The sequence below is a fragment of the Martes martes genome (assembly GCF_963455335.1).
Source record: "Martes martes genome assembly, chromosome: 16".
Classification (NCBI taxonomy): domain Eukaryota; kingdom Metazoa; phylum Chordata; class Mammalia; order Carnivora; family Mustelidae; genus Martes; species Martes martes.
In genome coordinates this window covers 8,103,652-8,126,150 of record NC_137904.1, presented here as the reverse complement: position 1 = coordinate 8,126,150, position 22,499 = coordinate 8,103,652, and the positions used below count along the sequence as shown (strand labels likewise).

Below are 22,499 nucleotides of genomic sequence, written 5' to 3'. Positions count from 1 at the left end.
TTGAGACTGAATTTGGAATGCTGGCCCTGGAGTTGAGCCTTTTTTCTGTTTTACATCTGCACATCCTGTGAACCCCCTTTAGTTCTCTCTGTCTGCTCTGAACACAGCCCTGTGAGCAGCTCATTTTCCGAAAAGGGTGCTTTAGACAATAGGCATTAGAAAGATGTGCAAATACATCCAGCTCTGCCAGTTTGGGGGCTTAGTTCTAATCACTGTTAATGAGGGTAATGATTTAGTGGGTGGAAGAATGAGTATGAAAAAAAATGATTAGACTCTACAGGAGTTTCATAACCAATCTCCATAGAAGCTTATCCTGTCTCTGCTGATCCATTCGATTCCATGTTTGGAAATTATCCCTGAGAATAAAGGGAGATTGAAAATCCTCCAACCCAAGACACAGTCAGGCTTTTCTTTTTAATAAGAGCTATACAATTTTAGCATTATTTCCCCCAAACCCCAAAGTTGTGTTAGCCTACCACTAAGGCAAAAAATAACTACTATTTTAATGCCAGTAAAACAATAATATTTGTATCTAATGAAGTAGAGGCTTCTGGATGATGGCAAACTAAGTTTTCTAGTAACCCCTTAAGACTTTTAGAAAAGCTGTAAGTGAAGCAAAACTTAATCACTGAAGATTTGGGAAGAATGTGTTCCAGACCAAATAAATGCCCTGGATTTGGCAACAATGTAATGGTTACAGTAACAGCTGTAAGAGAGAAGAACCCTCCTCCTCTCACACCCCCCTTGCAAAGCCTTGCAAACCCTTGCAAACCATGCTGTGGCTTTCTGATTTCACAAGTGGTTAAGAGATGTCTAAAAACACCATCATAGTCAGAGTTGAGGAATGAAAATAATCTTGATGCATGATAACTCAGCAAACAAAAAAAAGTTTTGTAATAACCATAAACCGTAAAGGGCCAATGTTGGTACAGTGGCTCCCTGCTCTTAGTGTTACCCACAGGATGATCTTTCATGGGGCAGGAAGAGGCATCTCTCTGAGCTTGTGAAGTCGGGACACTCACTGACCTCAAGAAAACTGGACAGATGGGGACACTGGGTGCTCATGTTTCTGTCCTATTGGAGAGGAACTGGTGACCAAGTGTTTGCTAGAAAGCTAATGGTCCTGGTATGGATGTGGTTTGAATGAAAGGCGAGATTTCTGTAGGCTTTGAAACTGGCTAAATCTGTGCAGGGACTTCTTCATAAAGAAATACATTGTTTCTTTGAGGGGATAAAGAAGGCTTCGCACACACCCCATAACTTTGATATGAGCATGTTTGAATGCAGAGCTGCAAGGAGTATTTGTCGAATACTAAAAACAGTTTTAGGCTTGTTCTTTCAAATGTCAGAGGTCAATTTACAAAGTTTTACTTAATGTTAGACGTATCACTATCATGAATGCAATGCTTGTTGGAATAAGGAAGTTGTAAATTCTTTAAACCATGTTAACCTTAAAGAAAACTCCCACAGTCCAAGCAGGTTTCATTGGTCACACAAACTAGACCCCAGTGAAAAAATCAGAGATGATTACATTTCTACACACAGAAATTATCATCTTGTGGTTCTCGTGAAAATTGGGAGAGAATTTTATTATCATGTCTCCCTTCCTAAATTTCTAAGTTTTGAAAAGGCACGCTCTTACTTTATTCTTTTGGTGGCTGTCTAGTTGCCTAAAATACAAAATTAAGAATGTAGACATGGCTATTTAATGTATGCAAAATAAAAGTATATCCATGACCTATGCATATGCATGGGTACATATATATGCTTGCTTTTATATAAAAATCTCTGGAACAACAATATGATTGTGGAATTTCTCTCAATAGTATTTCAACAGGAGCAAGGAGATACAAATGTGAAAGGAAAATTTGAATCTAATATAACCGATAAGTAGGACATACCAACCTAAACATTATATCTTTATTTTTTGGTGACTTGATCCCTGAAATTTGAGTTTTTCGTGGCACGATATGATTTATCTGTGTTGCACAGTCTTGTGTGGAAATATTCTCTGACATCTTTACTTCCTGATAATATTTTTTGTGTGTGATTTTGGTAGGTTTAAATTGAAATAATAAATATAAACCCAAGCATCTCAGAAAAGTTACTCAAAACTCAGAGTTTTGTAAAGGGACATGAAATTTCTAAAATGGTGTCTGATACTGAAATTTGGTCATACCTAAAAGGCTGTTGTTGGGGTGAAGTTTTGCTATGACTAGTTTCTATAAGCTAGATGTGGGCACCTCAAAGCGGAGGGTGTGTGTATGTGTGTGTCTAAAAGTGGGACTTTATGCTGTCAATTGAAGATGGCTCAGAGGCCTCACGGATTGGAATACTTGCTTCCTTGTGTCCCAGTGAAAAGTTGTGAGCTGTAGGTGTAAACTGCCACTTAGCTAAAGACTATTAATATACACAGGGTGGAAGTTTCTTTTTTTCTTTTTTTTTATTTTAAAGATTTTATTTATTTTTTGACAGAGAGAGAGAAAGCAAGAGAGGGAACACAAGCAGGGGGAGTGGGAGAGGGAGAAGCAGGCTTCCCACTGAGCAGGGAGCCTGATGCAGGCTTGATCCCAGGGCCCTGGGCAGGATCCCAGGGCAGATGCTCAACGACTGAGCCACCTAGGCGCCCCTAGGCTAGAAGTTTCTAAGAAAGAGAGAACATCAGAAGAGAAATTGCACACTGCTCAGTTAGAATCTGCAGGAAGAAGACACAGGCTCAGAGTGTGGCTCACCTGGGAGAGAGTTCAGTCTCTCTACCTAAGCCCCGCTCCCTCTGCAGACCTTCGTATCTGATGTTCTTGTCTGGGCTTTTGTGCTGATGTTCTCTTCCCGTGCCTGGCCCATTTCCGTCTTACAGTTCTCCCAGGAAGAGAACTATAATGCTCAGTCTCGCTTGATCGACTCTAACCTTCTTCCCAAACACATGTTCAGTTACCCCATCATTTTGACTACCAGACCCTTGTCACTGACATTCCTCTCTTTTCTGCTTATCCTTGTCCTTATCTGATCCAATCCAGCCCCATGGCGGACAGTGACTCCTGAATGCATCCCTGTAGCCCAAACACCTCGGATGAATGCCAGTATCAGGTGTCTGCACCGCCTCCTGGACATCTCTGCTCAGAGGTCTAGGGAGCGTCTCAGATTTGACATGCTAAAATGAGCGACTCCCATCACTGTGTTTCCCTCCCAACTTACTCTTTCCTCAGTCTTTCCAATCTCAGGTAATGGAAACAGTGCCCTTTACTTTGCTCAGAACAAAAAGTTCTGAGTGATCTCTGGCTCCCCCCACCCCTTATCCTATCAATGAGGTAATCTTTTATTGAAACAAAGATGACTTATCTTAGCACCCATCTATCTTCTAAGTATAAGCTACATTTTTTTACATTTTTCTTCTTTTTTTCAACTTTTTTGTTTATTTATTTATTTGAGAGAGAGAGAAGAGGGGCGGGGTGGGGGGGCGGACAGGGAGAGAATCCCAAGTAAACTCCTCACTGAGCACAGAACCCCATGCAGGCTCGATCTCAAGACCCTGAGATCTTTTCCTGATCTGAAACCAAGAGTTGGAGACCTAACTGACTGAGCCACCCAGGTGCTCCCCCACCTTGCTCTTTATCTTTTTTGAATGGAAATTAGACAAGTTCTACCATATATAACTCAGTTCCCCAAAACTGTTTAATGTGGAAAAATTGTGTAGGCTAGCTTATTACTGGTTAGTGCATGAATTAGATACTCTTTTTAGCATTTAACATTTTCCAAATGTCAGGTTTATGTTAAGTTAGATTTTAAACACTCAGAGAATTACATACTTCAAATCTCTAAATATTTTGGCAATATATACATAATTTTTAAATGATACAGCCTTCAGAAATTATGGGACCAACGGCAGTTGCTACGTGGATGGAATTACAGAGGATGTATAAGCGGCATATGGACTACACGTGGGTAAAAAGATGCTGTGATCTCATGTTGCGATGAGATTTTGCTCTGTCCGTATTTCCTTTAGAGCCAAACTGGGAATTAGATAATCCCATCATGTATCTTTTTCAATGTTTTGGATTACTCAAGCATCCCATGATTACATTTTTTACATCTCTAAATCAGTAATAAGACATTGGCTATTTTGGGAAGATATTTGTCTTAAAGACATAACTAACAGAACTATAGAATTTGAACACTACATCCACTCATTTAGGGTAAAAAGTAAAATTTTTTGCAATGACAATGTAAGACTGAATTTCTTCTATAAATCTATAGACAAACATTAAATTATGCACACATACACACACACACACACGATACATATTTTAAAAGGATAATGCTCAGTTGCAGTTCTGTGAATGTTTTTTGTTCGGTAGTTGAAGTAATGTTATAGAGATAACCCAACCCAATGGGGCTAAAGCCTTAACCTCTACCTTAAAGTGTGAGTTTCTTTCCCTTGGAAACAGATCAACAATGTGAAATTGTTCTTGAGCACAGTATTATGAAGTATCCTCATCTTTTCCGTATTTCTACTGAAGGACCATAAGCAACCACCAATCTGAAGATTACCTGCCGTCTCTGCAGTTTCTACCTGCTTGTCCTCTTGGACATGGGAGATGCTTCAGAAACCGATCCCGTGTTTCCAGGCAAGACTGAGTAGTAACACTAACAACGCAGCAGGGGTTCACAGAGTAATCACTGTATTCCAGACCCCCTTCCAAAGGCTTTACATGCATGAACTCATTTAACCTTTGGATCCATGCTTCAAGGTAGGCACCATCATTTGTACCTATTCTACAGATGAAGAAACTGAGTGCAAAGAAGTCCGTGATTCTTCACAGATCCCCACATCTACTCAGTGGTAGATCCAGGCTTCCAAGGCAAACGACTAGTTTTTACAATTTACCCAAGTTTCCCTTGGACAAGATGAGTAAGTTCTGGAGAAAGGTGACTTGTTAACAATCCTGTCTTGTCTATTTAAAATTTGCTAAGAGGAGTGTGGCTTTCTGTTTATTTAACTCGATGTAAGGATAGAGTTACATATTCTAGAGAAATATGTATTCCTTACGCACCTGTTTTGGAAACTCAGCCATTTTGTTGCCTAACAGGTGTGCAGTGATTCATTACTGAGTTCAAGTCACACTTCGATAGTAGACAACTTGAGATTAAAGTCCCTACAGAGTGCCCTAAGAAAAATAACTCCCAGGAGAAATTTCTCTTATATAAATATTTCTTAAAATTCCTTTTTTCCCTTTCCTGGCTAAAAAAAATTGATTTTTTAAAAATAGACAACCGACCAATATTTTAAAAGAGATTTAAACATCACAGACTGGAATAATATGGTATTGCCTATGGAGCTGTTTACAGTGGTGCTCGAATTATACAGACAAATGTATCTAAGTGACACCAACCCAGAGACTTTACAGAACAGAGGGCCCCCCACTCCAGCTTCTTCTGTAAAGACTGAGAAAATGAGGTCAGTTGGCATCTTTTGATAAATTTCCTACAGTGAATAATGGTTTGGGATAAAGTGTTTTTGTTTTTGTTTTTCCTTGAAGAGTTGGTGGTTTAACTAATAGGCATACCTTCAAAGCATTTAAATACCAATAAAAGTGAATTTGAACCTGGAAAGAAAGAAAAAAGGCAGAATACCCAGGTGCCAAGGGAATTTTTTCATTAAAATGTAAAACCTGGGGCGCCTGGGTGGCTCAGTGGGTTAAGCCTCTGCCTTCAGCTCGGGTCCTGATCCCAGAGTCCTGGGATCAAGTCCCGCATTGGGTTCTCTGCTCTGCGGGGGGCCTGCCTCCTCCTCTCTCTCTCTCTCTTCCTGTCTCTCTGCCTACTTGTGACCTCTGACTGTCAGATAAATAAATAAAATATTTTAAAAAAAAGTAAAACCTGCCAGGGTAAAAGGACATAAGAAAAGTACCTCTACAGTAAGTTAACAGAAAAACCAGATCTGAAGTCAGTCTGAAAAGGGTGTCAGGAAGTGGGCTCATCAGGGAACCGAGGTAGATCATTGCAGAGGAATGAACCAAGGATTTTAGCACTAAGGGAACAACATCCCAAAAGCCAAAAATAAAATAAATTTGCTGCTTTTAAAAACTGTTCACAAAATTTACATTTAATGGTACAAGCTGTATTGATTTTATTTTGTTCATTAATATAGAAGAAAAGTTTCCATGGTGAGTTTGCTAATACAAAACAATAACATAAAAGCTGATACCCTTTTTAGAAAAAATATTTATTTATTTATATGGCACAGAGAGAGAGATCACAAGTAGGCAGAGGGAGGTGGGGGGTGGTGGGGGGGGAGGCTGACCCCCCTGCTGAGCAGAGAGCCCAATGCTGGGGCTTGATCCCAGGACTGTGAGATCATGACCTGAGCCAAAGGCAGAGGCTTAACCCCCTGAGCCACCCAGGTGCCCCAAGCTGATACCCTTTTAAATGTAACCAAACTTGCTCTCTTCGAAGAGTATATAGTCAAATCTATGGCAGATCTTGAACATCAGTTTAAAGATACATTAAATTATTTATTGTTTTTGGCAAAATAAGAAGAAAACAGTTTTCAGAGGATGATCATGTGACAATGCATAATTTAGCCACTTTAAGATAAGCATATCTTTATGTAATTTGAAACATGGAATCAGTTCCTATTCTAGACATGATAGCCATTTCCTTTTCAGTGACTGTGTCTTATTTCATCAAAAAGTACATATATACACACATCTCAGGAATCGTTTTCTCTCTTACCCTGGTCTCTTCACAGTGTTGTTGGGGGGAGATGAGTTTATTAGACCCTGTAATACAAAAGCCAGTGAAAAGGTTTTCTGACTATTAAAGAGATAGACTTTTTTTCCATAGTAAATACACACATACACACACACACAACATTCCTAGAATGGTCCATGCTAGGGCAAGGGGCTTAGCGAAACTTTGGTGAAAACATTACCAAGTATTAAATAGTGAAGAGCCAGGATGCCTGGATGGCTCAGATGGTTAAGCATCTGCTTTTGGATCAGGTCATGATCTCCAGGTCCTGGGATCTGATCAAGCCCCAGGTCCCCCAGGTCAGGCTGCTGGCTCAGCAGGGAGTCTACTTCTCCCTCTCCCTCCGCCTCTCCCCACTGCTCATGCTCTCTCTCTCTCTCTCTCTCTCTCTCTCAAACGAATAAATAAAATCTTAAAAAGATAGTGAAGAGTCTACTACCAGTAGTCAGTTACAAAGTGGGATACTTCCCATCTATCTGCCTCACCTGTATTTTATTTCTGTCCATTCAGAACGGCAGACAGGCCACAAAGAGACTTTATTGAGTTGCAAGTAATGTCCACAGTGCTTCAGACCTCTGGTGATGAGTTAGCTGAGGTCCTGCTTGGAGAGCCCAACATTTCCTCGGGTAAAGAGACCATAAACAATAAGAAGAATCCAAGAAACCTAAAATATAGGTCAAAGTGATTTAATATTTCAAATTAAAGATTAGGACAATTTTAAGAAGTTTTGTTTGGTTCCTATTTTATAGTTGTTAAATAACGTAAGCCATGTTGTCCAGAACTCCCTCCTTACAGAAAGAAGAATTAGAAATCAAAATGTTCATAGTGTTTATAATGAGTCCCTTGAATATAAGGTTCTTCCAAATTTCTGAAAATCACATCACACTCATACTTGGGTCAAACCATGAAGAATGGAAAAGCCCATCATGTTCTTGTAATTTACATATATATATATATATATATATAATATTTATAATGTACAAATATATATTATAGTTAGAGTGTTTAAATTTATATTATATTTATTATATATTTATAATATAGATCATATCTGTAATATTCTATCATTAAGATAGTAAAAGAAATAAACTTTCCTATCATTCTCTGCTTAAATCCTAAAACAAAACTTTAAAAAAATTATTAGCATAATTTGCAGCAGTGTAAATTGAACCTTTGCTGAAACTCAAGAAGCAGGACCAATTAGTTCGAGTGTCGCCAACACTAGGTTAGCGTCATCAAACTGAATGCAGGACCTGAAGGGAGACTAAGACAGTTAGTGGATAACAGCTGGCTGAAATAGCATTATTGAAAAAAAAATCTTAAAGAAAAATAGAAGATAAGTGATGACTTTTTTTTAGAATCACAAGAGAAATATAGGTTCTGCTCAACTGCAGCGTTCCTGTATCATTACTATTGAAGATTAATTTTTCCTAATAATAAGATTCCAAATGCCAATGAAATTGACAAAGATTTAAAGTCCAAGTTTATGGAATAAAAACTCAGGCCCATGACTCCTCAGTCGAATATGAACATCTAACTTCACTACTGTTAATAGGGAATATGTGCTCCATTCCTTTTGATGACTTTTTTTTTTTAATAGCAACCCTGAAAGTTTGGATATAAAGTTCTGAAAGGTTGAATATAATACTTGATGGAGTTTTGGGACCATATGCTCCATCTCAGTTTTTAGTTAGAATTAAATCAAGACCAGAAATTGTGTCTTTCATATGTTTTGGATATCCAAACAGAAAGATCTAAATAATGTGTGTTAATGATCATTTTCAGCATTTTAAAAGTCCATGTGTTATGAAATATCTGTCCTATGCAATTTTAATTATCTTGCAACTAATTTTATACACACACACACACACACACACACATATAGAGATATATATATATATACACACATACATATCATATATATATATGATATATATGACATAAATTTTATTGGAAGAACAGTGCTTTACCATGTCCCATTAAGCAGATAGTAGGTCATGGATAGTTTTAAGGAATAAAACTTGGAGAACACACATGTCTTTCTTTGTTAGTCTCTTATTATTACCTGTCTTGTGAACTTGACTAAGATCCTTTAAATGCTCATCTCCACACTCTTGCCTGGGTCTTTGGAGGACAACACCTGACAAGGGCCTGTTAGAGTTCGCACAAGGCTGGGGGATCATGGAAGTGTTCATATTTTCTTTCATTTTCATAATGGAAATTTGGAAAGTGAGAAATGAAACTGTTTCTATACAAACTAACAATATTAAAATCTTCTTGGCAGGTAGAGATATTTAAAAGATAGGCTCCAATGGGTGCGTATCAATGACTTTGCTTGTAAAGAGAATATGTAACCAAAGTATGTATTTTTTGTCTAAAGCAGATATTGTCACCAACTTACCATAAACACTCAGGTTTCAAAGTTTCAATTTAGATAAATAGCCTGGAAATAATACCTTAGTTTCAGGGCAATAATGAGTGTAAACCTTTTGAAGTATCTATACAATAATATGAAAATAGCTTTGATGTGTACGAGTAACATAGAGTTACTGCTAGCATTTTGCCGGTTTGCTGTCTACATAACCGAAGGGGGTAGGTCCTCCATTTTAGTTAAAGGTTAGTGAAAATATGTATGTAATTATTTCTCCCCTTCAAGCTCATATGCCTCTTGAATTCTATTCACAGATCTTTTCAGTTAAGTAATCCAACAGAGAAAATTTAATCATTTTTCTTAGCTTAGTTTACTTATGTAAGAAACTTCCTCAATTTTGATTCAGGATCTAGATGGCCTTCTATGTCTCACTGCGATATGCTGAGTAGTTTTCTTCATGTTTACCTTCATACATAGAAGGTAGATATCAAATCAAATAGGGAGATCCAATACCCATGCCCGTAAAATTCCAATGGAAGGTTACCCAGGTGAGTTAAGCATCCAAATCTTGATCTCAGCTCAGCTCTTTATCTCAAGGTCATGAGTTCAAGCCATGCGTTGAGCTCCACAGTAAGCATGGAGCCTACTTAAGAAAAAAAATTCTTATATAAACTATTTTTCCCTAGATAAATTATAGAAACTTAGCTACCGAGATTATCAAATTGTAAGAGACACATACAAATTATATTTTATTTTAAACCAGGTGTAATCAATTGAAAGAAATTACTTTAAGTTTTAAAAATATTATAAGACATCAGGCCATCTTAAAGGGAAGTCATGTTTTATTCCTGAAGACAATTCTTGTGTTATTTTAACCATGTGACATGTCAATGTAAAAAGTTAGAAGTATTCATTATTAGAATAGTACTGAGAGTCTATGAAGTACTGATTACAAGGCTAGCTATTTTAAACACCACAGAGTGCTGCAAGGTCAGAGGAAGGAACCCTGTTTTGCAAAGGTGGAAACTGAGACTCAGGGTTTTCTGGTTCCCATGCTTATGCAGACTGTTCCTGCGAGAGCATTTGATAGAGACCATAGGCTGCCATTGATTCTGTTATAGATAAGAACATCAGCTGGAAAACATCCCATGGCAAGATACAAACCTGCCTCTCCCCTTGCAGGGTACTTTGGATGCAAAGACCTCCACATGAAGAGATTTCTTTCTTATGGTAGAGTCTTTCTTCAAATGCCTGGAAGCTCTTCTTTTTTTTTTTTTTTTTAAAGATTTAATTTATTTATTTGACACAGAGAGAGAGATCACAAGTAGGCAGAGAGAGGGAGAAGCAGGCTCCCTGCTGAGCAGAGAGCCCGATGCAGGGCTCGATCCCAGGACCCTGAGATCATGACCTGAGCCGAAGGCAGAGGCTTAACCCAATGGGCCACCCAGGTGCCCTCTGGAAGCTCTTCTATTTCCATTTCAAGTCCCTATAGTCAATAGGGACTTGACTATTTTAAGAGATCTGAAAGAATAGCTTTCAAAGAGAACTTGGTTGATGATGCATTTACATTTACTTTAATTTAGTTGGTGGACTTTGTGGTTGAGACCTCATCTGAATTGCCACCATCAGTTTTCTCTCCCCCATATTTGGATGGTTTGGGGGACAATGCATGTGAGAGATGGGTTTGGTGTTTCTTGGTCCTGGCTATTCCTCCTCAGTCTGCTTTTCTTAGCCCCAGTACACCCAAGCCGTCAGCTTGAAGAGTTCTCTCTCTTTCTCTCTTTACTCACCTTCACTCTTGGGAGATCCCATCAATTCTTTTGGGGAAACGTGCTATTTGTGGGCATCAAACTCTTAAGTTTATAATGTCAGTCAAAACCTTGCCTGTGGGACCCTTGCCTGTTACTCCATAATTAGCTTTTGCTCTTGGATGACATTTTTTTTTTAAACCAAACATTCTAATTTCTACCTCAGACTATTCTTTCTTTCAGGAAATGTGCCCATCAACCTACCTTGTCACAAGAATTGTATATGAGGAGTCTTCTTTAATTCCTTTTTATTTCTTTCTCCTCCAAGTGCCCATCCACAATCCTAGCAGTTCTGCCCCCAAAAGATTTCTCAACATACATGAATTCTGTCCAACTCAACTATCAGCAACATACTCATTCCCCCCCAAATTCATTGATTTTAAGAAATGTTAATACAACACCTACACAATAGACTAGATATTGTTCTAGCCTCAAGACATTCAACGCGGAATAAAAATAACTCCAATTCTCGCGGGGCTTACAATAAATAATTATTGATCACCTTTTATTTTCAGAAAGCATGACAATAACTCTCTTGGAGGGACAAATATTATAGTGGCATTTTATTCTCTGTATAAAGTTCTACCATCAATTATTCTCATTTCTTTTTTTTTTAAGATTGTATTTATTTATTTGACACAGAGAGAGAGATCACAAGTAGGCAGAGAGAGGCAGACAGAGAGAGATGGGGGGAGCACGCTCCCTGCTGAGCAGAGATCCCGATGCAGGGCTCGATCCCAGGACCCTGAGATCATGACCTGAGCCAAAGGCAGAGGCTTAACCTACTGAGCCACCCAGGCACCCCAAATTATTCTCATTTCTTTGAACGTGACAAGGTAGAATCAAAGTCCCTGTTAGTTGTCTCACTGATTAGGTTTCAGGTAGGTTTTGATGAGTTATTAACCAGTGAAAAATGACCCACGTACAGATACTTGACATTCGAACTATTGTTTAAGGAGTTACAGATCTTGACTTGGATAATATTAGTGCTTTCTCTGCCCTGATTACTGAAATTATATGTCATTTATGAAACCGTCTTCGAGTAATATTCCTTTCTTTGTTGATTACCACATGATTGTTTTAAAACAACTTTTATTGTTGCATAGTCTCAAAATGTGGTGCTAACAGAAAGGTTCTAGGATTTCAAATGTCAGTCAACCTAGAAAATAGGCCAAATAGGCCAGGTTTCACTGTTTGAGATCAAGAAAGCAAAAAATCAAAACAAAAGAAAACAAAGCAAACTTAGATCAACTTTCAAAAAAAATATAAGAAACTTAGACAAATATTTTAATAGAATTTTTCTTTCTTTCATTCTAGCAACTAGGTAATTGAACAACCATTAAGATTTTGATGAACATAATTTGTTCTTCACAAGAGTTTCAGAAGCTAGTCACTTGTCAAGGTAAAAGCAACATTATCATTGAAGACTATATTCTCTAATATTTTGTTTTCTGCTGACTTTCAAAATACTTCGATCAGTTCTAGGGGCTCCTGGGAGGCTCAGGCAGTTAACCGTCTGCCTTCAGCTGTCAGGTCATCATCCTAGGGTTCTGGGATTGAGCCCCACATGGGGCTCTCTGCTCAGCGGGGAGTCTACATCTCTCTCTCCCTCTGTGATCTCTCTCACTTTCACTCTTTCTCAAATAAATCAAATCTTTAAAAAAAATGCTTTTGTTATTTCTGGAAATGATGGAGCAAATAATGAATTATTTCTTAACAGATGATTAAAGAGAGTTCATAACCTTAAAGTAATTGACATTTTTGAAATGCGGAAAATACTAGAAAGACATTACTGCATGAAGTATAACTTAGTTAACAAAATTCTGTTTGCATGGCCCTGATGGAGATTATATTTTCCAAATGCACAGGACATTGACATGCACATGATCATTAAAAGTTCTTCATAGAATAAACATTCTTCATTTTTATTTGAGTATGTATTTTAATAATTTCTTGTGTTAATACTTTAAATGATCAACTTGTTAAGCATTAGAGGGTTATTTGCTCTTTTAATAAAAGGTGTGTACACTCTAACGATTTCAGTTTACATAAAAATACAACTTTTCCAATTTATAGAAGAGGAAAGTTTGGCAGAAGTTCCACAAGCCGTGACCTAGCATATCAATATCGCACTGTAAAACAGAGCTCCTCCCCCTCCCTCAAATATTAAGTATTAGTTGTATTGGAAAAGTTGTCTTATTCATCTTTTAGTTCCCTTCAGATGCCTAACCCGGTGACTGATGAGTTTTTAGGGCTTCATAATTGTCTGATGAATGAATGAAAATACCAAGAGTTGAATTGTTGCCATGCATTATTTACATTTCCAAATAACTTCCATCTACTTTGTTAGATAGACAGGAAGCAATTGTGAGCAAGTGGGGGATGCATGTCATTTCCTGACTTTTAAACAAAATTGCTAAAGCACAACACGGTCAGTGATATCTATCACTTGACTGGACATTATCTTTTCAACTTCGTTTTAGTCTTATTTCTACCACCTTGGCATGATGTCTGACAAACTCAGGAGGCCCAAATATGAATAATTTTCTTGCTGATCAATTTCTGCTCATTTTCTATATATATATATTTTTTTAATTCTCTTGTATTTTATTTTTTTAAATTTTAACCACCAGGAATTGCGGTATTAAGTTCTTGAGAGCTTTGTCTCCAAAAGATGATCTGTGTCCCTCCCTCATGTAGCGAATGCCACCCTGGTCGAAAGGGAGGGAACAGAGCTCTTGGGTGTTTCCTCCCCCTCCTGGCCGAGTTCCATATTACAGTGTGAGGTCTCTTGTAAATCCGTCTAACTCAGAAAGCTCCTAGCACACGTGGGTATTCCCAGTTTTCTATTAGTTTTTGTTTATGTCCAAGTTCTTCTTTTATTAAAAAGAAAATGCCTTAGTGTTGTGGTAGCTTTGTTTGCACCTGGATTCATAAACACCCATGTGAAAACTGCGTAATATTAGAAGTCTCAAAAAAATGTGACTGGCGTGGGCAACAAGGAATTATTGTTATCTTTATGAACGTAATTACATTCTGGTTATGTAAGAAAATCTCCACATTTTATTTTTTTCTAAATATTTTATTTATTTGAGAGAGAGAGGGAGAACGCACAGAGGGAGAGGGAGAAGCAGACTCCCCTCTGAGCAAAGAGCCCAGCGTGATGCTGGATCCCAGGACCCTGGCATCAAGACCCGAGTGGAAGGCAGATGCTCAACTGACTGAACCCCCCAGGTGCCCTGAAAATGTCCAAATTTTAAATACGTCTGCTTGTGTGTAGGAGTAGAAGAATGTGACAGCTGGTATTTTCTTCAAAGTGGACTGTCAACAAATAAAGAAAAATTAGATACTTAATTCAAATGTAATGTTACCAAATTTGGGGAAAAAGAATTGAGAGTAATAGGTATATGGGATTTCTTATACCAGTTACTCTAACTTTTTGCCCCCCTGATTTTATTTTCTAACTTACAACATAAAACATGTACTTCAGAGCGATTATTAGAAAATATCCGCAGCTCTTCCCAAAGAGACATAATGTTCACTCCCATCTGGGACTAGAGAAAGCACTGTAACTCGGACCAAAGGTGGAGATAGGAAACATACAAATAGTAGAGATATGGTCTCTGGCTTGAGGGTAATTTGGGTAATCCAGTAGATTTAAAATGCCCCCAGGGACCAGCCATTCCCTCAAAATCTCTTGGCAGCCACATTGTGAAGCCCAATCAGAGTGAAAGGAGGGAAGTAAAGAATGTGGGAGAAGAGGGCGTGGTGCCATCCCCTGAGGATACCTGGGGGACCCACATTAGGACCAGGCGGACATACCCCTCTCTCTCTGCCTGCCTCTCTGCCTACTTGTGATCTCTCTCCATCAAATAAATAAATAAAATCTTAAAAAACAAATCCATAGCAACCAAAATCCTCTTAGAGTTAATGTCAAGGGCCCCTTGAGACCAAACTCCAGATTAGAAATAGCATCTGGCTTAAAAAATGTTGAGGCTCCTGATAACAGCCATCTTGGTTAGGAATATAATGCACATCAAAGACCACACTAAATACTTTTTCACTAGGCCATTCTATGCTTACCATAAACCTATGCATTAGTTCCCTTTTATTTTTATTTTTTTTAAAGATTTATTTATTTGTTTATTTATTTATTTATTTGAGAGAGAGTGAGAGAGACTATGAGCAGGGGGAAGGGACAGAAGGAGAAGCAGACTCCATGCTGAACAGGGAGCCCCATGCGGGGCTCGATCCCAAGATCCCAGGGTCATAACCTGAGCTGAAGCCAGACACTTAACAGACTGAGCCACCCAGAAGTCCCCATTAGTTCTTCTTAAAAGTCATTTTAGTGAGGTATGGTTGATATATATAAACACCTGATTTATATTTGCTGATTTCAACTTAATGAGTTTGGAGAGAAGTATGCAGCCATGAAACGAAAAGTCTAATAGCAGGTCCCATTTTCCAGGTGAGAACAATAACACTTGGAGAGGTTAAACATCTTTCCCGAGTCCTCCCAGCTAACAGAAAAGGCTAAGGCACTCCGGTCCCGCCCCTGTTCAGAGCCTGCGCTCAGCCAGCAAACTACCATGTGTTTGGACCAAGAACATCCTGGAACAATGATGAGAATTGCCTTGCCAGTCTCTCTGGTGAACACCACTTATATTTTCTGTTTCTTGTTTTTCTTTTATAGCAAACCTCTGAACTTAACCACATTGCTGAATCACGTTTTCCATGATAACTGCTAGTAACCTTTCTGATTGCAATTATGCATAATTACTCCATCATATCTTTGTCCACAACTACTCTGTATTGAATGGAATCAGTATCACAAAAGACACTCCCCAAGCGGCAGTGGTCTCTGTGTTAGATGGACTTAACCAAAGCCAGGTACAAGCAGCCTCTCGAGTAATAAGTAAGTTCACCAATGTAGAAACTGCTTTTCAGAGTAAAAGCGCTACGCTTTTTAACGTGTCTGGTATATCTAAAAGCCTTGGATGTCTATAACTTCCATAAGCTTAATTAGAGTTATATTTGGAAGAACTGGAGGACATATTTTAATTACATAGCTTTAAAAATATGTCTTATTACAATGTCACGTTCACACAGAAGTCCTCAGGTGCTCTATTTATAACTTGCATCACAGTCAGGAAACAGGAGCAAATTTCTAGAGTGTGAAAGTGATGGGTAATATGAAATGTTAAATTCTGCTTCTTTGGGTTGTTGCCATCAGCAGTAGCTGAGTGAAGACAGTGCGGATCTCTGTTACTATGTTTGCACCTTCCTGTGAGTTTGTGATGATTTCAACTTAAAAGAGTTTTAAAATTTGCTGCTTTTAATAAAAAAATCACAAATGTAAAGCTCAAGAGATTCAGGTCAGGATAACTGAGTCAATAGTCAGATCTTATATAAATGAAAAATAGCTGGAAAAATAAATAACCGAAAAAACCCCACTTTTAATAATCTGAAAAAAAAATAAAACAAAAAGTGGCATCCTAAACAACCTTCAGTTGGAAGTCAGCATTATTAATTTTTTAATTAACAGAAGAAATGACCAGAATAATTTTCTGAGCTGAGACATACACGAGTGAAAATTCCATGGTGAATTATTTTTATATGAAAACAGTCTTTCATGATGAAAGCAAGAGATATTAGTTCCAGGCAATTGAAAATACAGCATTCAAAAAATTTTCTGTGCGTGTGGGGTGTGTGTGAGTATTTGAGTCAGAGCATCTACCGATAAGAGGATGAGAGTCTCCTGAAACCTCTTCCTTTGGTGTCGGCCAATTAAATGCTTATACATGCTTAATCATTTAATGTCAGGAAGATCACGATTTGTCTGATCAACACAGGAAGATGACTTTGAGTATAGAGATGCCTCTAATGTGAAATTACAGAATCATGATCCTTTGAGGGTGGAAATGGCTCATAAGTAAGTAATTGGAATTTTTTTTGACAACCACAACACCAAAGGCATAGCTGATGAATTTACTTAATGGTCTCCATGTCAGCGGAACAACCAAGGAAAGGCTTTTCAGTTATAAGCAAGTCATGGAAAATGCACGTAACAACAACAACGACAAAGATTACCCCCTCAGACCCTGCAGCAGAGGTTCAACATTTGGCTCTGTGGTGGACCCTTGGTCAAGTTTCCAGCTCCATGCTTCTGTAGCGGTCCTGGGCGAGGCACCTCCCTTTTCATGCCCAAGCACCCTGCTCTGGGATCTGAGGGTTGTGTGATGCCCTGGGGTTTCGTGGGTATGGAGTAAGTTAATGCACACAAAGTACTTAGCAGAGGATCTAGAGCATAGTACTCAGTAGCTGTGATGTCCACTTTTTAATGAGGCATTCCCTGTATCACGTACCAAGTTATCTGATGGTACCGTGTGCAGATCTTGAGATATTAGTCCTTTTCTGTTCTAAATACCATTTTTCAGATGTCTGCTGCCCTGACTGTCCATTTAGGGAAAGACTCTTCTCCCTTTCCAGCAGAAGGTTTGCATGGGAAATTAGGAGTAAACCAATACCAGCTCTAACCCATCTGCAGGAGAAACTCTTGCATCACTTTTTTAAAAATTTCTTTTCAGTGTAACAGTATTCATTGTTTTTGCACCATACCCAGTACTCAATGCAATATGTGCCCTCCCTAATACCCCCCACCTGGTTCCCCCAACCTCCCACCCCCCGCTCCTTCAAGACCCTCAGGTTGTTTTTCAGAGTCCATAGTCTCTCGTGGTTCACCTCCCCTTCCAATTTCCCTCAACTCCCTTCTCCTCTCCATCTTCCCATGTCCTCCACGTTATTTGTTATGCTCCACAAATAAGTGAAACCATATGATAATTGACTCTCTCTGCTTGACTTATTTCACTCAGCATAATCTCTTCCAGTCCCGTCCATGTTGCTACCAAAGTTGGGTATTCATCCTTTCTGATGGAGGCATAATACTCCATAGTGTATATGGACCACATCTTCCTTATCCATTCGTCCATTGAAGGGCATCTTGGTTCTTTCCACAGTTTGGTGACCGTGGCCATTGCTGCTATAAACATTGGGGTATAGATGGCACTTCTTTTCATTACCTCTGTATCTTTGGGGTAAATACCCAGTAGTGCAATTGCAGGGTCGTAGGGAAGCTCTATTTTTAATTTCTTGAGGAATCTCCATACTGTTCTCCAAAGTGGCTGTACCAACCTGCATTCCCACCAAAAGTGTAAGAGGGTTCCCTTTTCTCCGCATCCTCTCCGACACACGTTGTTTCCTGTCTTGCTAATTTTGGCCATTCTAACTGGTGTAAGGTGGTATCTTGCATCACTTTTTGCCTTTTACTGTTTTTCTACACTATTCATCTAATACTCAGTAGACTGTATGGAAATATAAGGTCGTTCACATCAGAAATTTGTGTCCACTTGGTTTATGTATCTCTGGGGCCACAACAGGCCCTCGGCAAACACTTGGTAAATGGGTGTCATTGCATGAGACAGTGATTTTTCAGGCTAGCTTCTGAACACTTGTGTTACCCTGGAGAAGGCATATCTTGGAACATTATCTGGGAGGCGTCTGACCCATTTTCTTCTTATGTGTCTTCTCTCTCATATTCAGACATTGACACACCATTTCCCCGGTCCACCTAGCTTCTCTGTCACCTAGCTGATGATTGTCACAGAGCTCACTCCTGAACTACACAGGTATTGTGAATGAGTACAAGACAGTGAGAGATCTAAGGCATTAAAAATGCCCCCAAAGCCAAGAGGTCTCAAAACCAGAAGACTGTGCTCTCCTTGTCTCCCATTAAGTCCATTTCTGGTGAATGTTTCCTTGTACATATTTGTATGCTGGTCACTGGTGGAAGGACTTGCAGACATTTCATTATTTGACCAGCATTTATTGGCCACATGCGATGGGGTAGAATCTATTACTAGTTGAGAATTTTCCTGAACTGAGTATGTATTGATTTTTATAAAAGTTTTCTTTGCTTTTAATATGTTCTGGTTATAGCCATGGAAAACCAAAATGCTACCTCTTAGCCTCCTCAACTGGAGCAGGGAATTGTGGCGCCTCTGGGAGAAGAGGGTGTCGGTGGGAGGACCTCACCTCTGTGGGGAGAGAGGCTTCTGCAGGGAGGAGCTGGAATATAGCCTGGAAAGTGACGTGGGAAAATACAGGGATTGGAGCACTAGTGTTCAGAGTCACATCATGAATTTACCTGAAGCCAATCAATTAATCTGTTACTCAGTTTCCCCCATTGTACTACGTGGTACTGGAAATTGTGTAAGGAACAAACAGATAATAAGTGTTATAAAGATCTGTGGCCTCAGCAGTCATCCAAAGGTGATTATGACTTTTGTAAACATATTTCCTTTCTCCATTTCTGCGGAGTCTCCCTTGAAATAGGAGTTGAGATCATAAAATGTGGTCTGCTGTTAAATTTGACCAGCCGGTCTGCGTCTATATCTGGGATCACCTGTATGAAAGGCGGAAGAGTTGGCTGAATGAATTTTGGGAGAAAAAGAAATTTTTCCTGGGTGGCAAGCTCATTCTACCACCTCCTCTGGATGCCTTCTGGGTATTAACGTGAGAGCGAGTATCCTTCCTGGTTTTTGTTTTTCTTTCCATAATGGAAGGTAGAGCTAACACTGCAGGTATTTCTGGGGCAAAGTAACACAGTATCTTAAGTTCTCAAAAGGATACAGGAGTCTTAGATCTTCTGAAGAGAACAGGCTGTAGGAGAACAATATTGAAGGTGTCTGGGGAAAGAATGGGGATATCTGTGGGAAAGGAAGGACTCATGAGGAGAGGAAACAGAGCATGAAGGTCAGGGGGCCAATGGTGTCACTTTATCAAGATAAAGTACAGTGTGAGCTGCCTGCTGGGTGTCCACCACCGCGGTCTTTGATTTCTCTGTGACTCATGGGGCTAATGCCACTCCCCCACTACGTTCTGCTGCTTTTTTGTGCTGTGTCCCAAGTGCTGCCCACCACACTTTTCAGCAGGAGGAAGCCATTATATTAAACCCCTCGGTTCCGTTCATGCATTCCTTCAGACCGGTTCTGAATATCTTTGAGGTATCGGTGCTGGGCCAGGTGCTAGGGACCCAGAGACAAACTAGACCAACACGATTCCTGATCTCTTGGAGCCTCCTGTCTGGCGGTAGAAACAGCTGTTAGTATTCTCGACTGACACTTCATGTGCACGGCCGTTGTTCCAAGCCCTTTGTCACATGGACTCATTTTGTCTTCACAGTGGCCTTGCAGAACGTGTCACAGATGAGGAAACTGGACCACAGAACATTTGTGTAGCTGACTCCGCTCTCTTTCGCCAGTAAGTAGAAGAACCGGGCAGGCTCTGCTCTTAGTCTGTTCTGTAGCAGCCCCATTTTAAAGACATATTCATCAAGTAACCACACAAATGTATATGAGATGGCATGTTGTCTCTAAGTACTTCACTGTGGGTGAAAAGTTATATTTTGATTTGAATATTTTATTATGCAAAGTAATTTTATGTTATATATTATCCGACCTTTGCAAGCACCTCTATGATGTAGAAAAGGCAGATTTATGAATCCTAACACAACTGGTAAAGCTAGAAATGCTGCTTTCTGACTTTAAATCTACTATCCTCCCTCTGGTGATTTTATTTCGTCTTATCTTTAATTTCCAAATAGTACTCATATCATGCCAGTGCAAATGAATTAAGTGCAACGGAAGTCTTGGGTATACCTGAGGGTTAGTCTTTCAGAAAAGCAACTGCAGAGCAGACGAAGGATATACATCTTGAAAAAGACTTCCTAAAGATGTTAGCACTTACTACCTTTGCAAATCTTGTCATGAGCTTCTATTCTAAATATAAAAATATCAAACTATAAAATATCTGTAGCAACTACTTTTTAAAGGTAGATCATTGATACTCAAGAAGAGGATAAAAAAAGAATGGAAAGAAAAGAAAATCATCTTGCCTAGACTCTAGTTGCTGACCTTACAACCAAAGCATACTCAACACTTCACTTTGAAAGCATACAAATCAGGTGGGGTGGCAAGAAATCCTATAAAAATACCTGCTTTGCATAAACATCCAAGAGCCACTCTAGTAGCTTCCTGCTTTGTCAAGTACAGAAAGCCCTTTTACTTCCCACATCCCCCTCCCCCACATTCTTATTAAAGTGGACATTCAATTTTATTCTTTCAACTCTTTCAGCATTATCCTTTTAGATACAAGTTGATAGCCTTCAGGAATTGCTTTTTTTTCCCCCCCACTGATTAAATGAATGCCAAAAACTACTCCTGTATAATACAGATCAAAAAAATAATGAGCCAATTCTATATGCCAGACCCTAAGGGGAAAAAGAAAAATATCATCCTTCCCCACCAGGAGCTCACACTTAGGAAGAGAAGTAAATAAGCAAACATAATTTTGCCACACTGTGATATGATGCGTGCTCGAGGCAGAAAGAATGAGTATTTTAGGGGCACCTTGCTTGTCAAAGTGGAATGGTCACAGGAGATAAGGATGGGGGAGGTAGTAGCATTGAAACCCTACAAGGGAAGTCAGGTCTGACGGGGAAGGGCGAGTTCATGCAATCAGGCAGATGAAGAAGAGGATGGATGCGGGTGGCGGGGTTTGAGATGGCCCACCCTTTAAAGTTGCCACAAGTGGGGAGCACCTGGGTGGCTCAGTCAGTTAAGCGTCTGCCTTCAGCTCAGGTCATGATCCGGGAGTTCAGGGATTCGAGCCCCATGTCGGGCTCCCTGCTCAGCAAGGAGTCTCCTTCTCCCTCTGGCCATCCCCCATCTCCTATGCTCGCTGTCTCTCTCTCTCTCTCTCTCTATCTCAAATAAATAAACACAACCTTAAAAAAAATAAAACAAACAAAGTCACCACAAGTCCAAGTACCCAGCAAATAGCAAAGTCTTCCTGGGGAGATCAATAACATGTAACTATTCGGAGAGAGCAGTATATGTCATGCTAAACATTCTTAGTTGTCTTCTCCCAGGGAACTGGGTGGAGAATCATTTTAAATATGAAAATGAAATGGCAAGTGTTTATATTAAAGGATGGCTCTGCAGGTATGACAGGTAAAGGCTGAGGTAGGAGGAGGAATGTAGTAAGACACACATACCCATGAAGGCGCTCCAGGGTCCGTATACCCGAAACCTTGCCTCGCAGCCACGCAAACAGAAGAGGAAATACTTCTATCAACTGGAAGTGTGATGGGCACCTGCCCAGTGCCCCCACAGTTAGTTCTCTTGGCTTTCCCAGTTTGTCTTCTTGTGCCTTCTTGTTGCGAGCAGCGTCAGGCAGCACTGCCTTGAGGCTAAGAGCCGTGTTCAGATGAACGCTCTGTGCTGCCCACCTTACGCGTGGATGCCAGAGCCAACTGTGGGGAAAGGAAAGGAGCTGCCCCTCCCACCTGAGACAAAATAAGTCTTACCCCTGCACCCAGGGATGGAGACGTTTGTAGCAACGTTGCTTCAGCGGGCTGGAGAAGCAAACTAGGATTCTGTCAAAAAAGAAGGAAGCGATGATGAGTAGAAAGTACAGAATGCCCAGTGAAGTCTCTGACTAACTTCGTGTGT

At 39.6% G+C, this 22,499-nt stretch overlaps 1 long non-coding RNA gene across 1 annotated transcript in view; it reads left to right on the top strand.

Moving 5' to 3' along the window:
- Positions 1 to 20,246, top strand: part of LOC308357669 — a 49,156-nt gene extending 28,910 nt beyond the window's left edge. Inside the window, exon 3 of the long non-coding RNA XR_013968223.1 lies at positions 20,170 to 20,246. This is a non-coding gene — a long non-coding RNA (uncharacterized lncRNA). The remainder of the gene's footprint in view (positions 1 to 20,169) is intronic.
- The last annotated feature ends 2,253 nt before the right edge of the window (positions 20,247 to 22,499 follow it).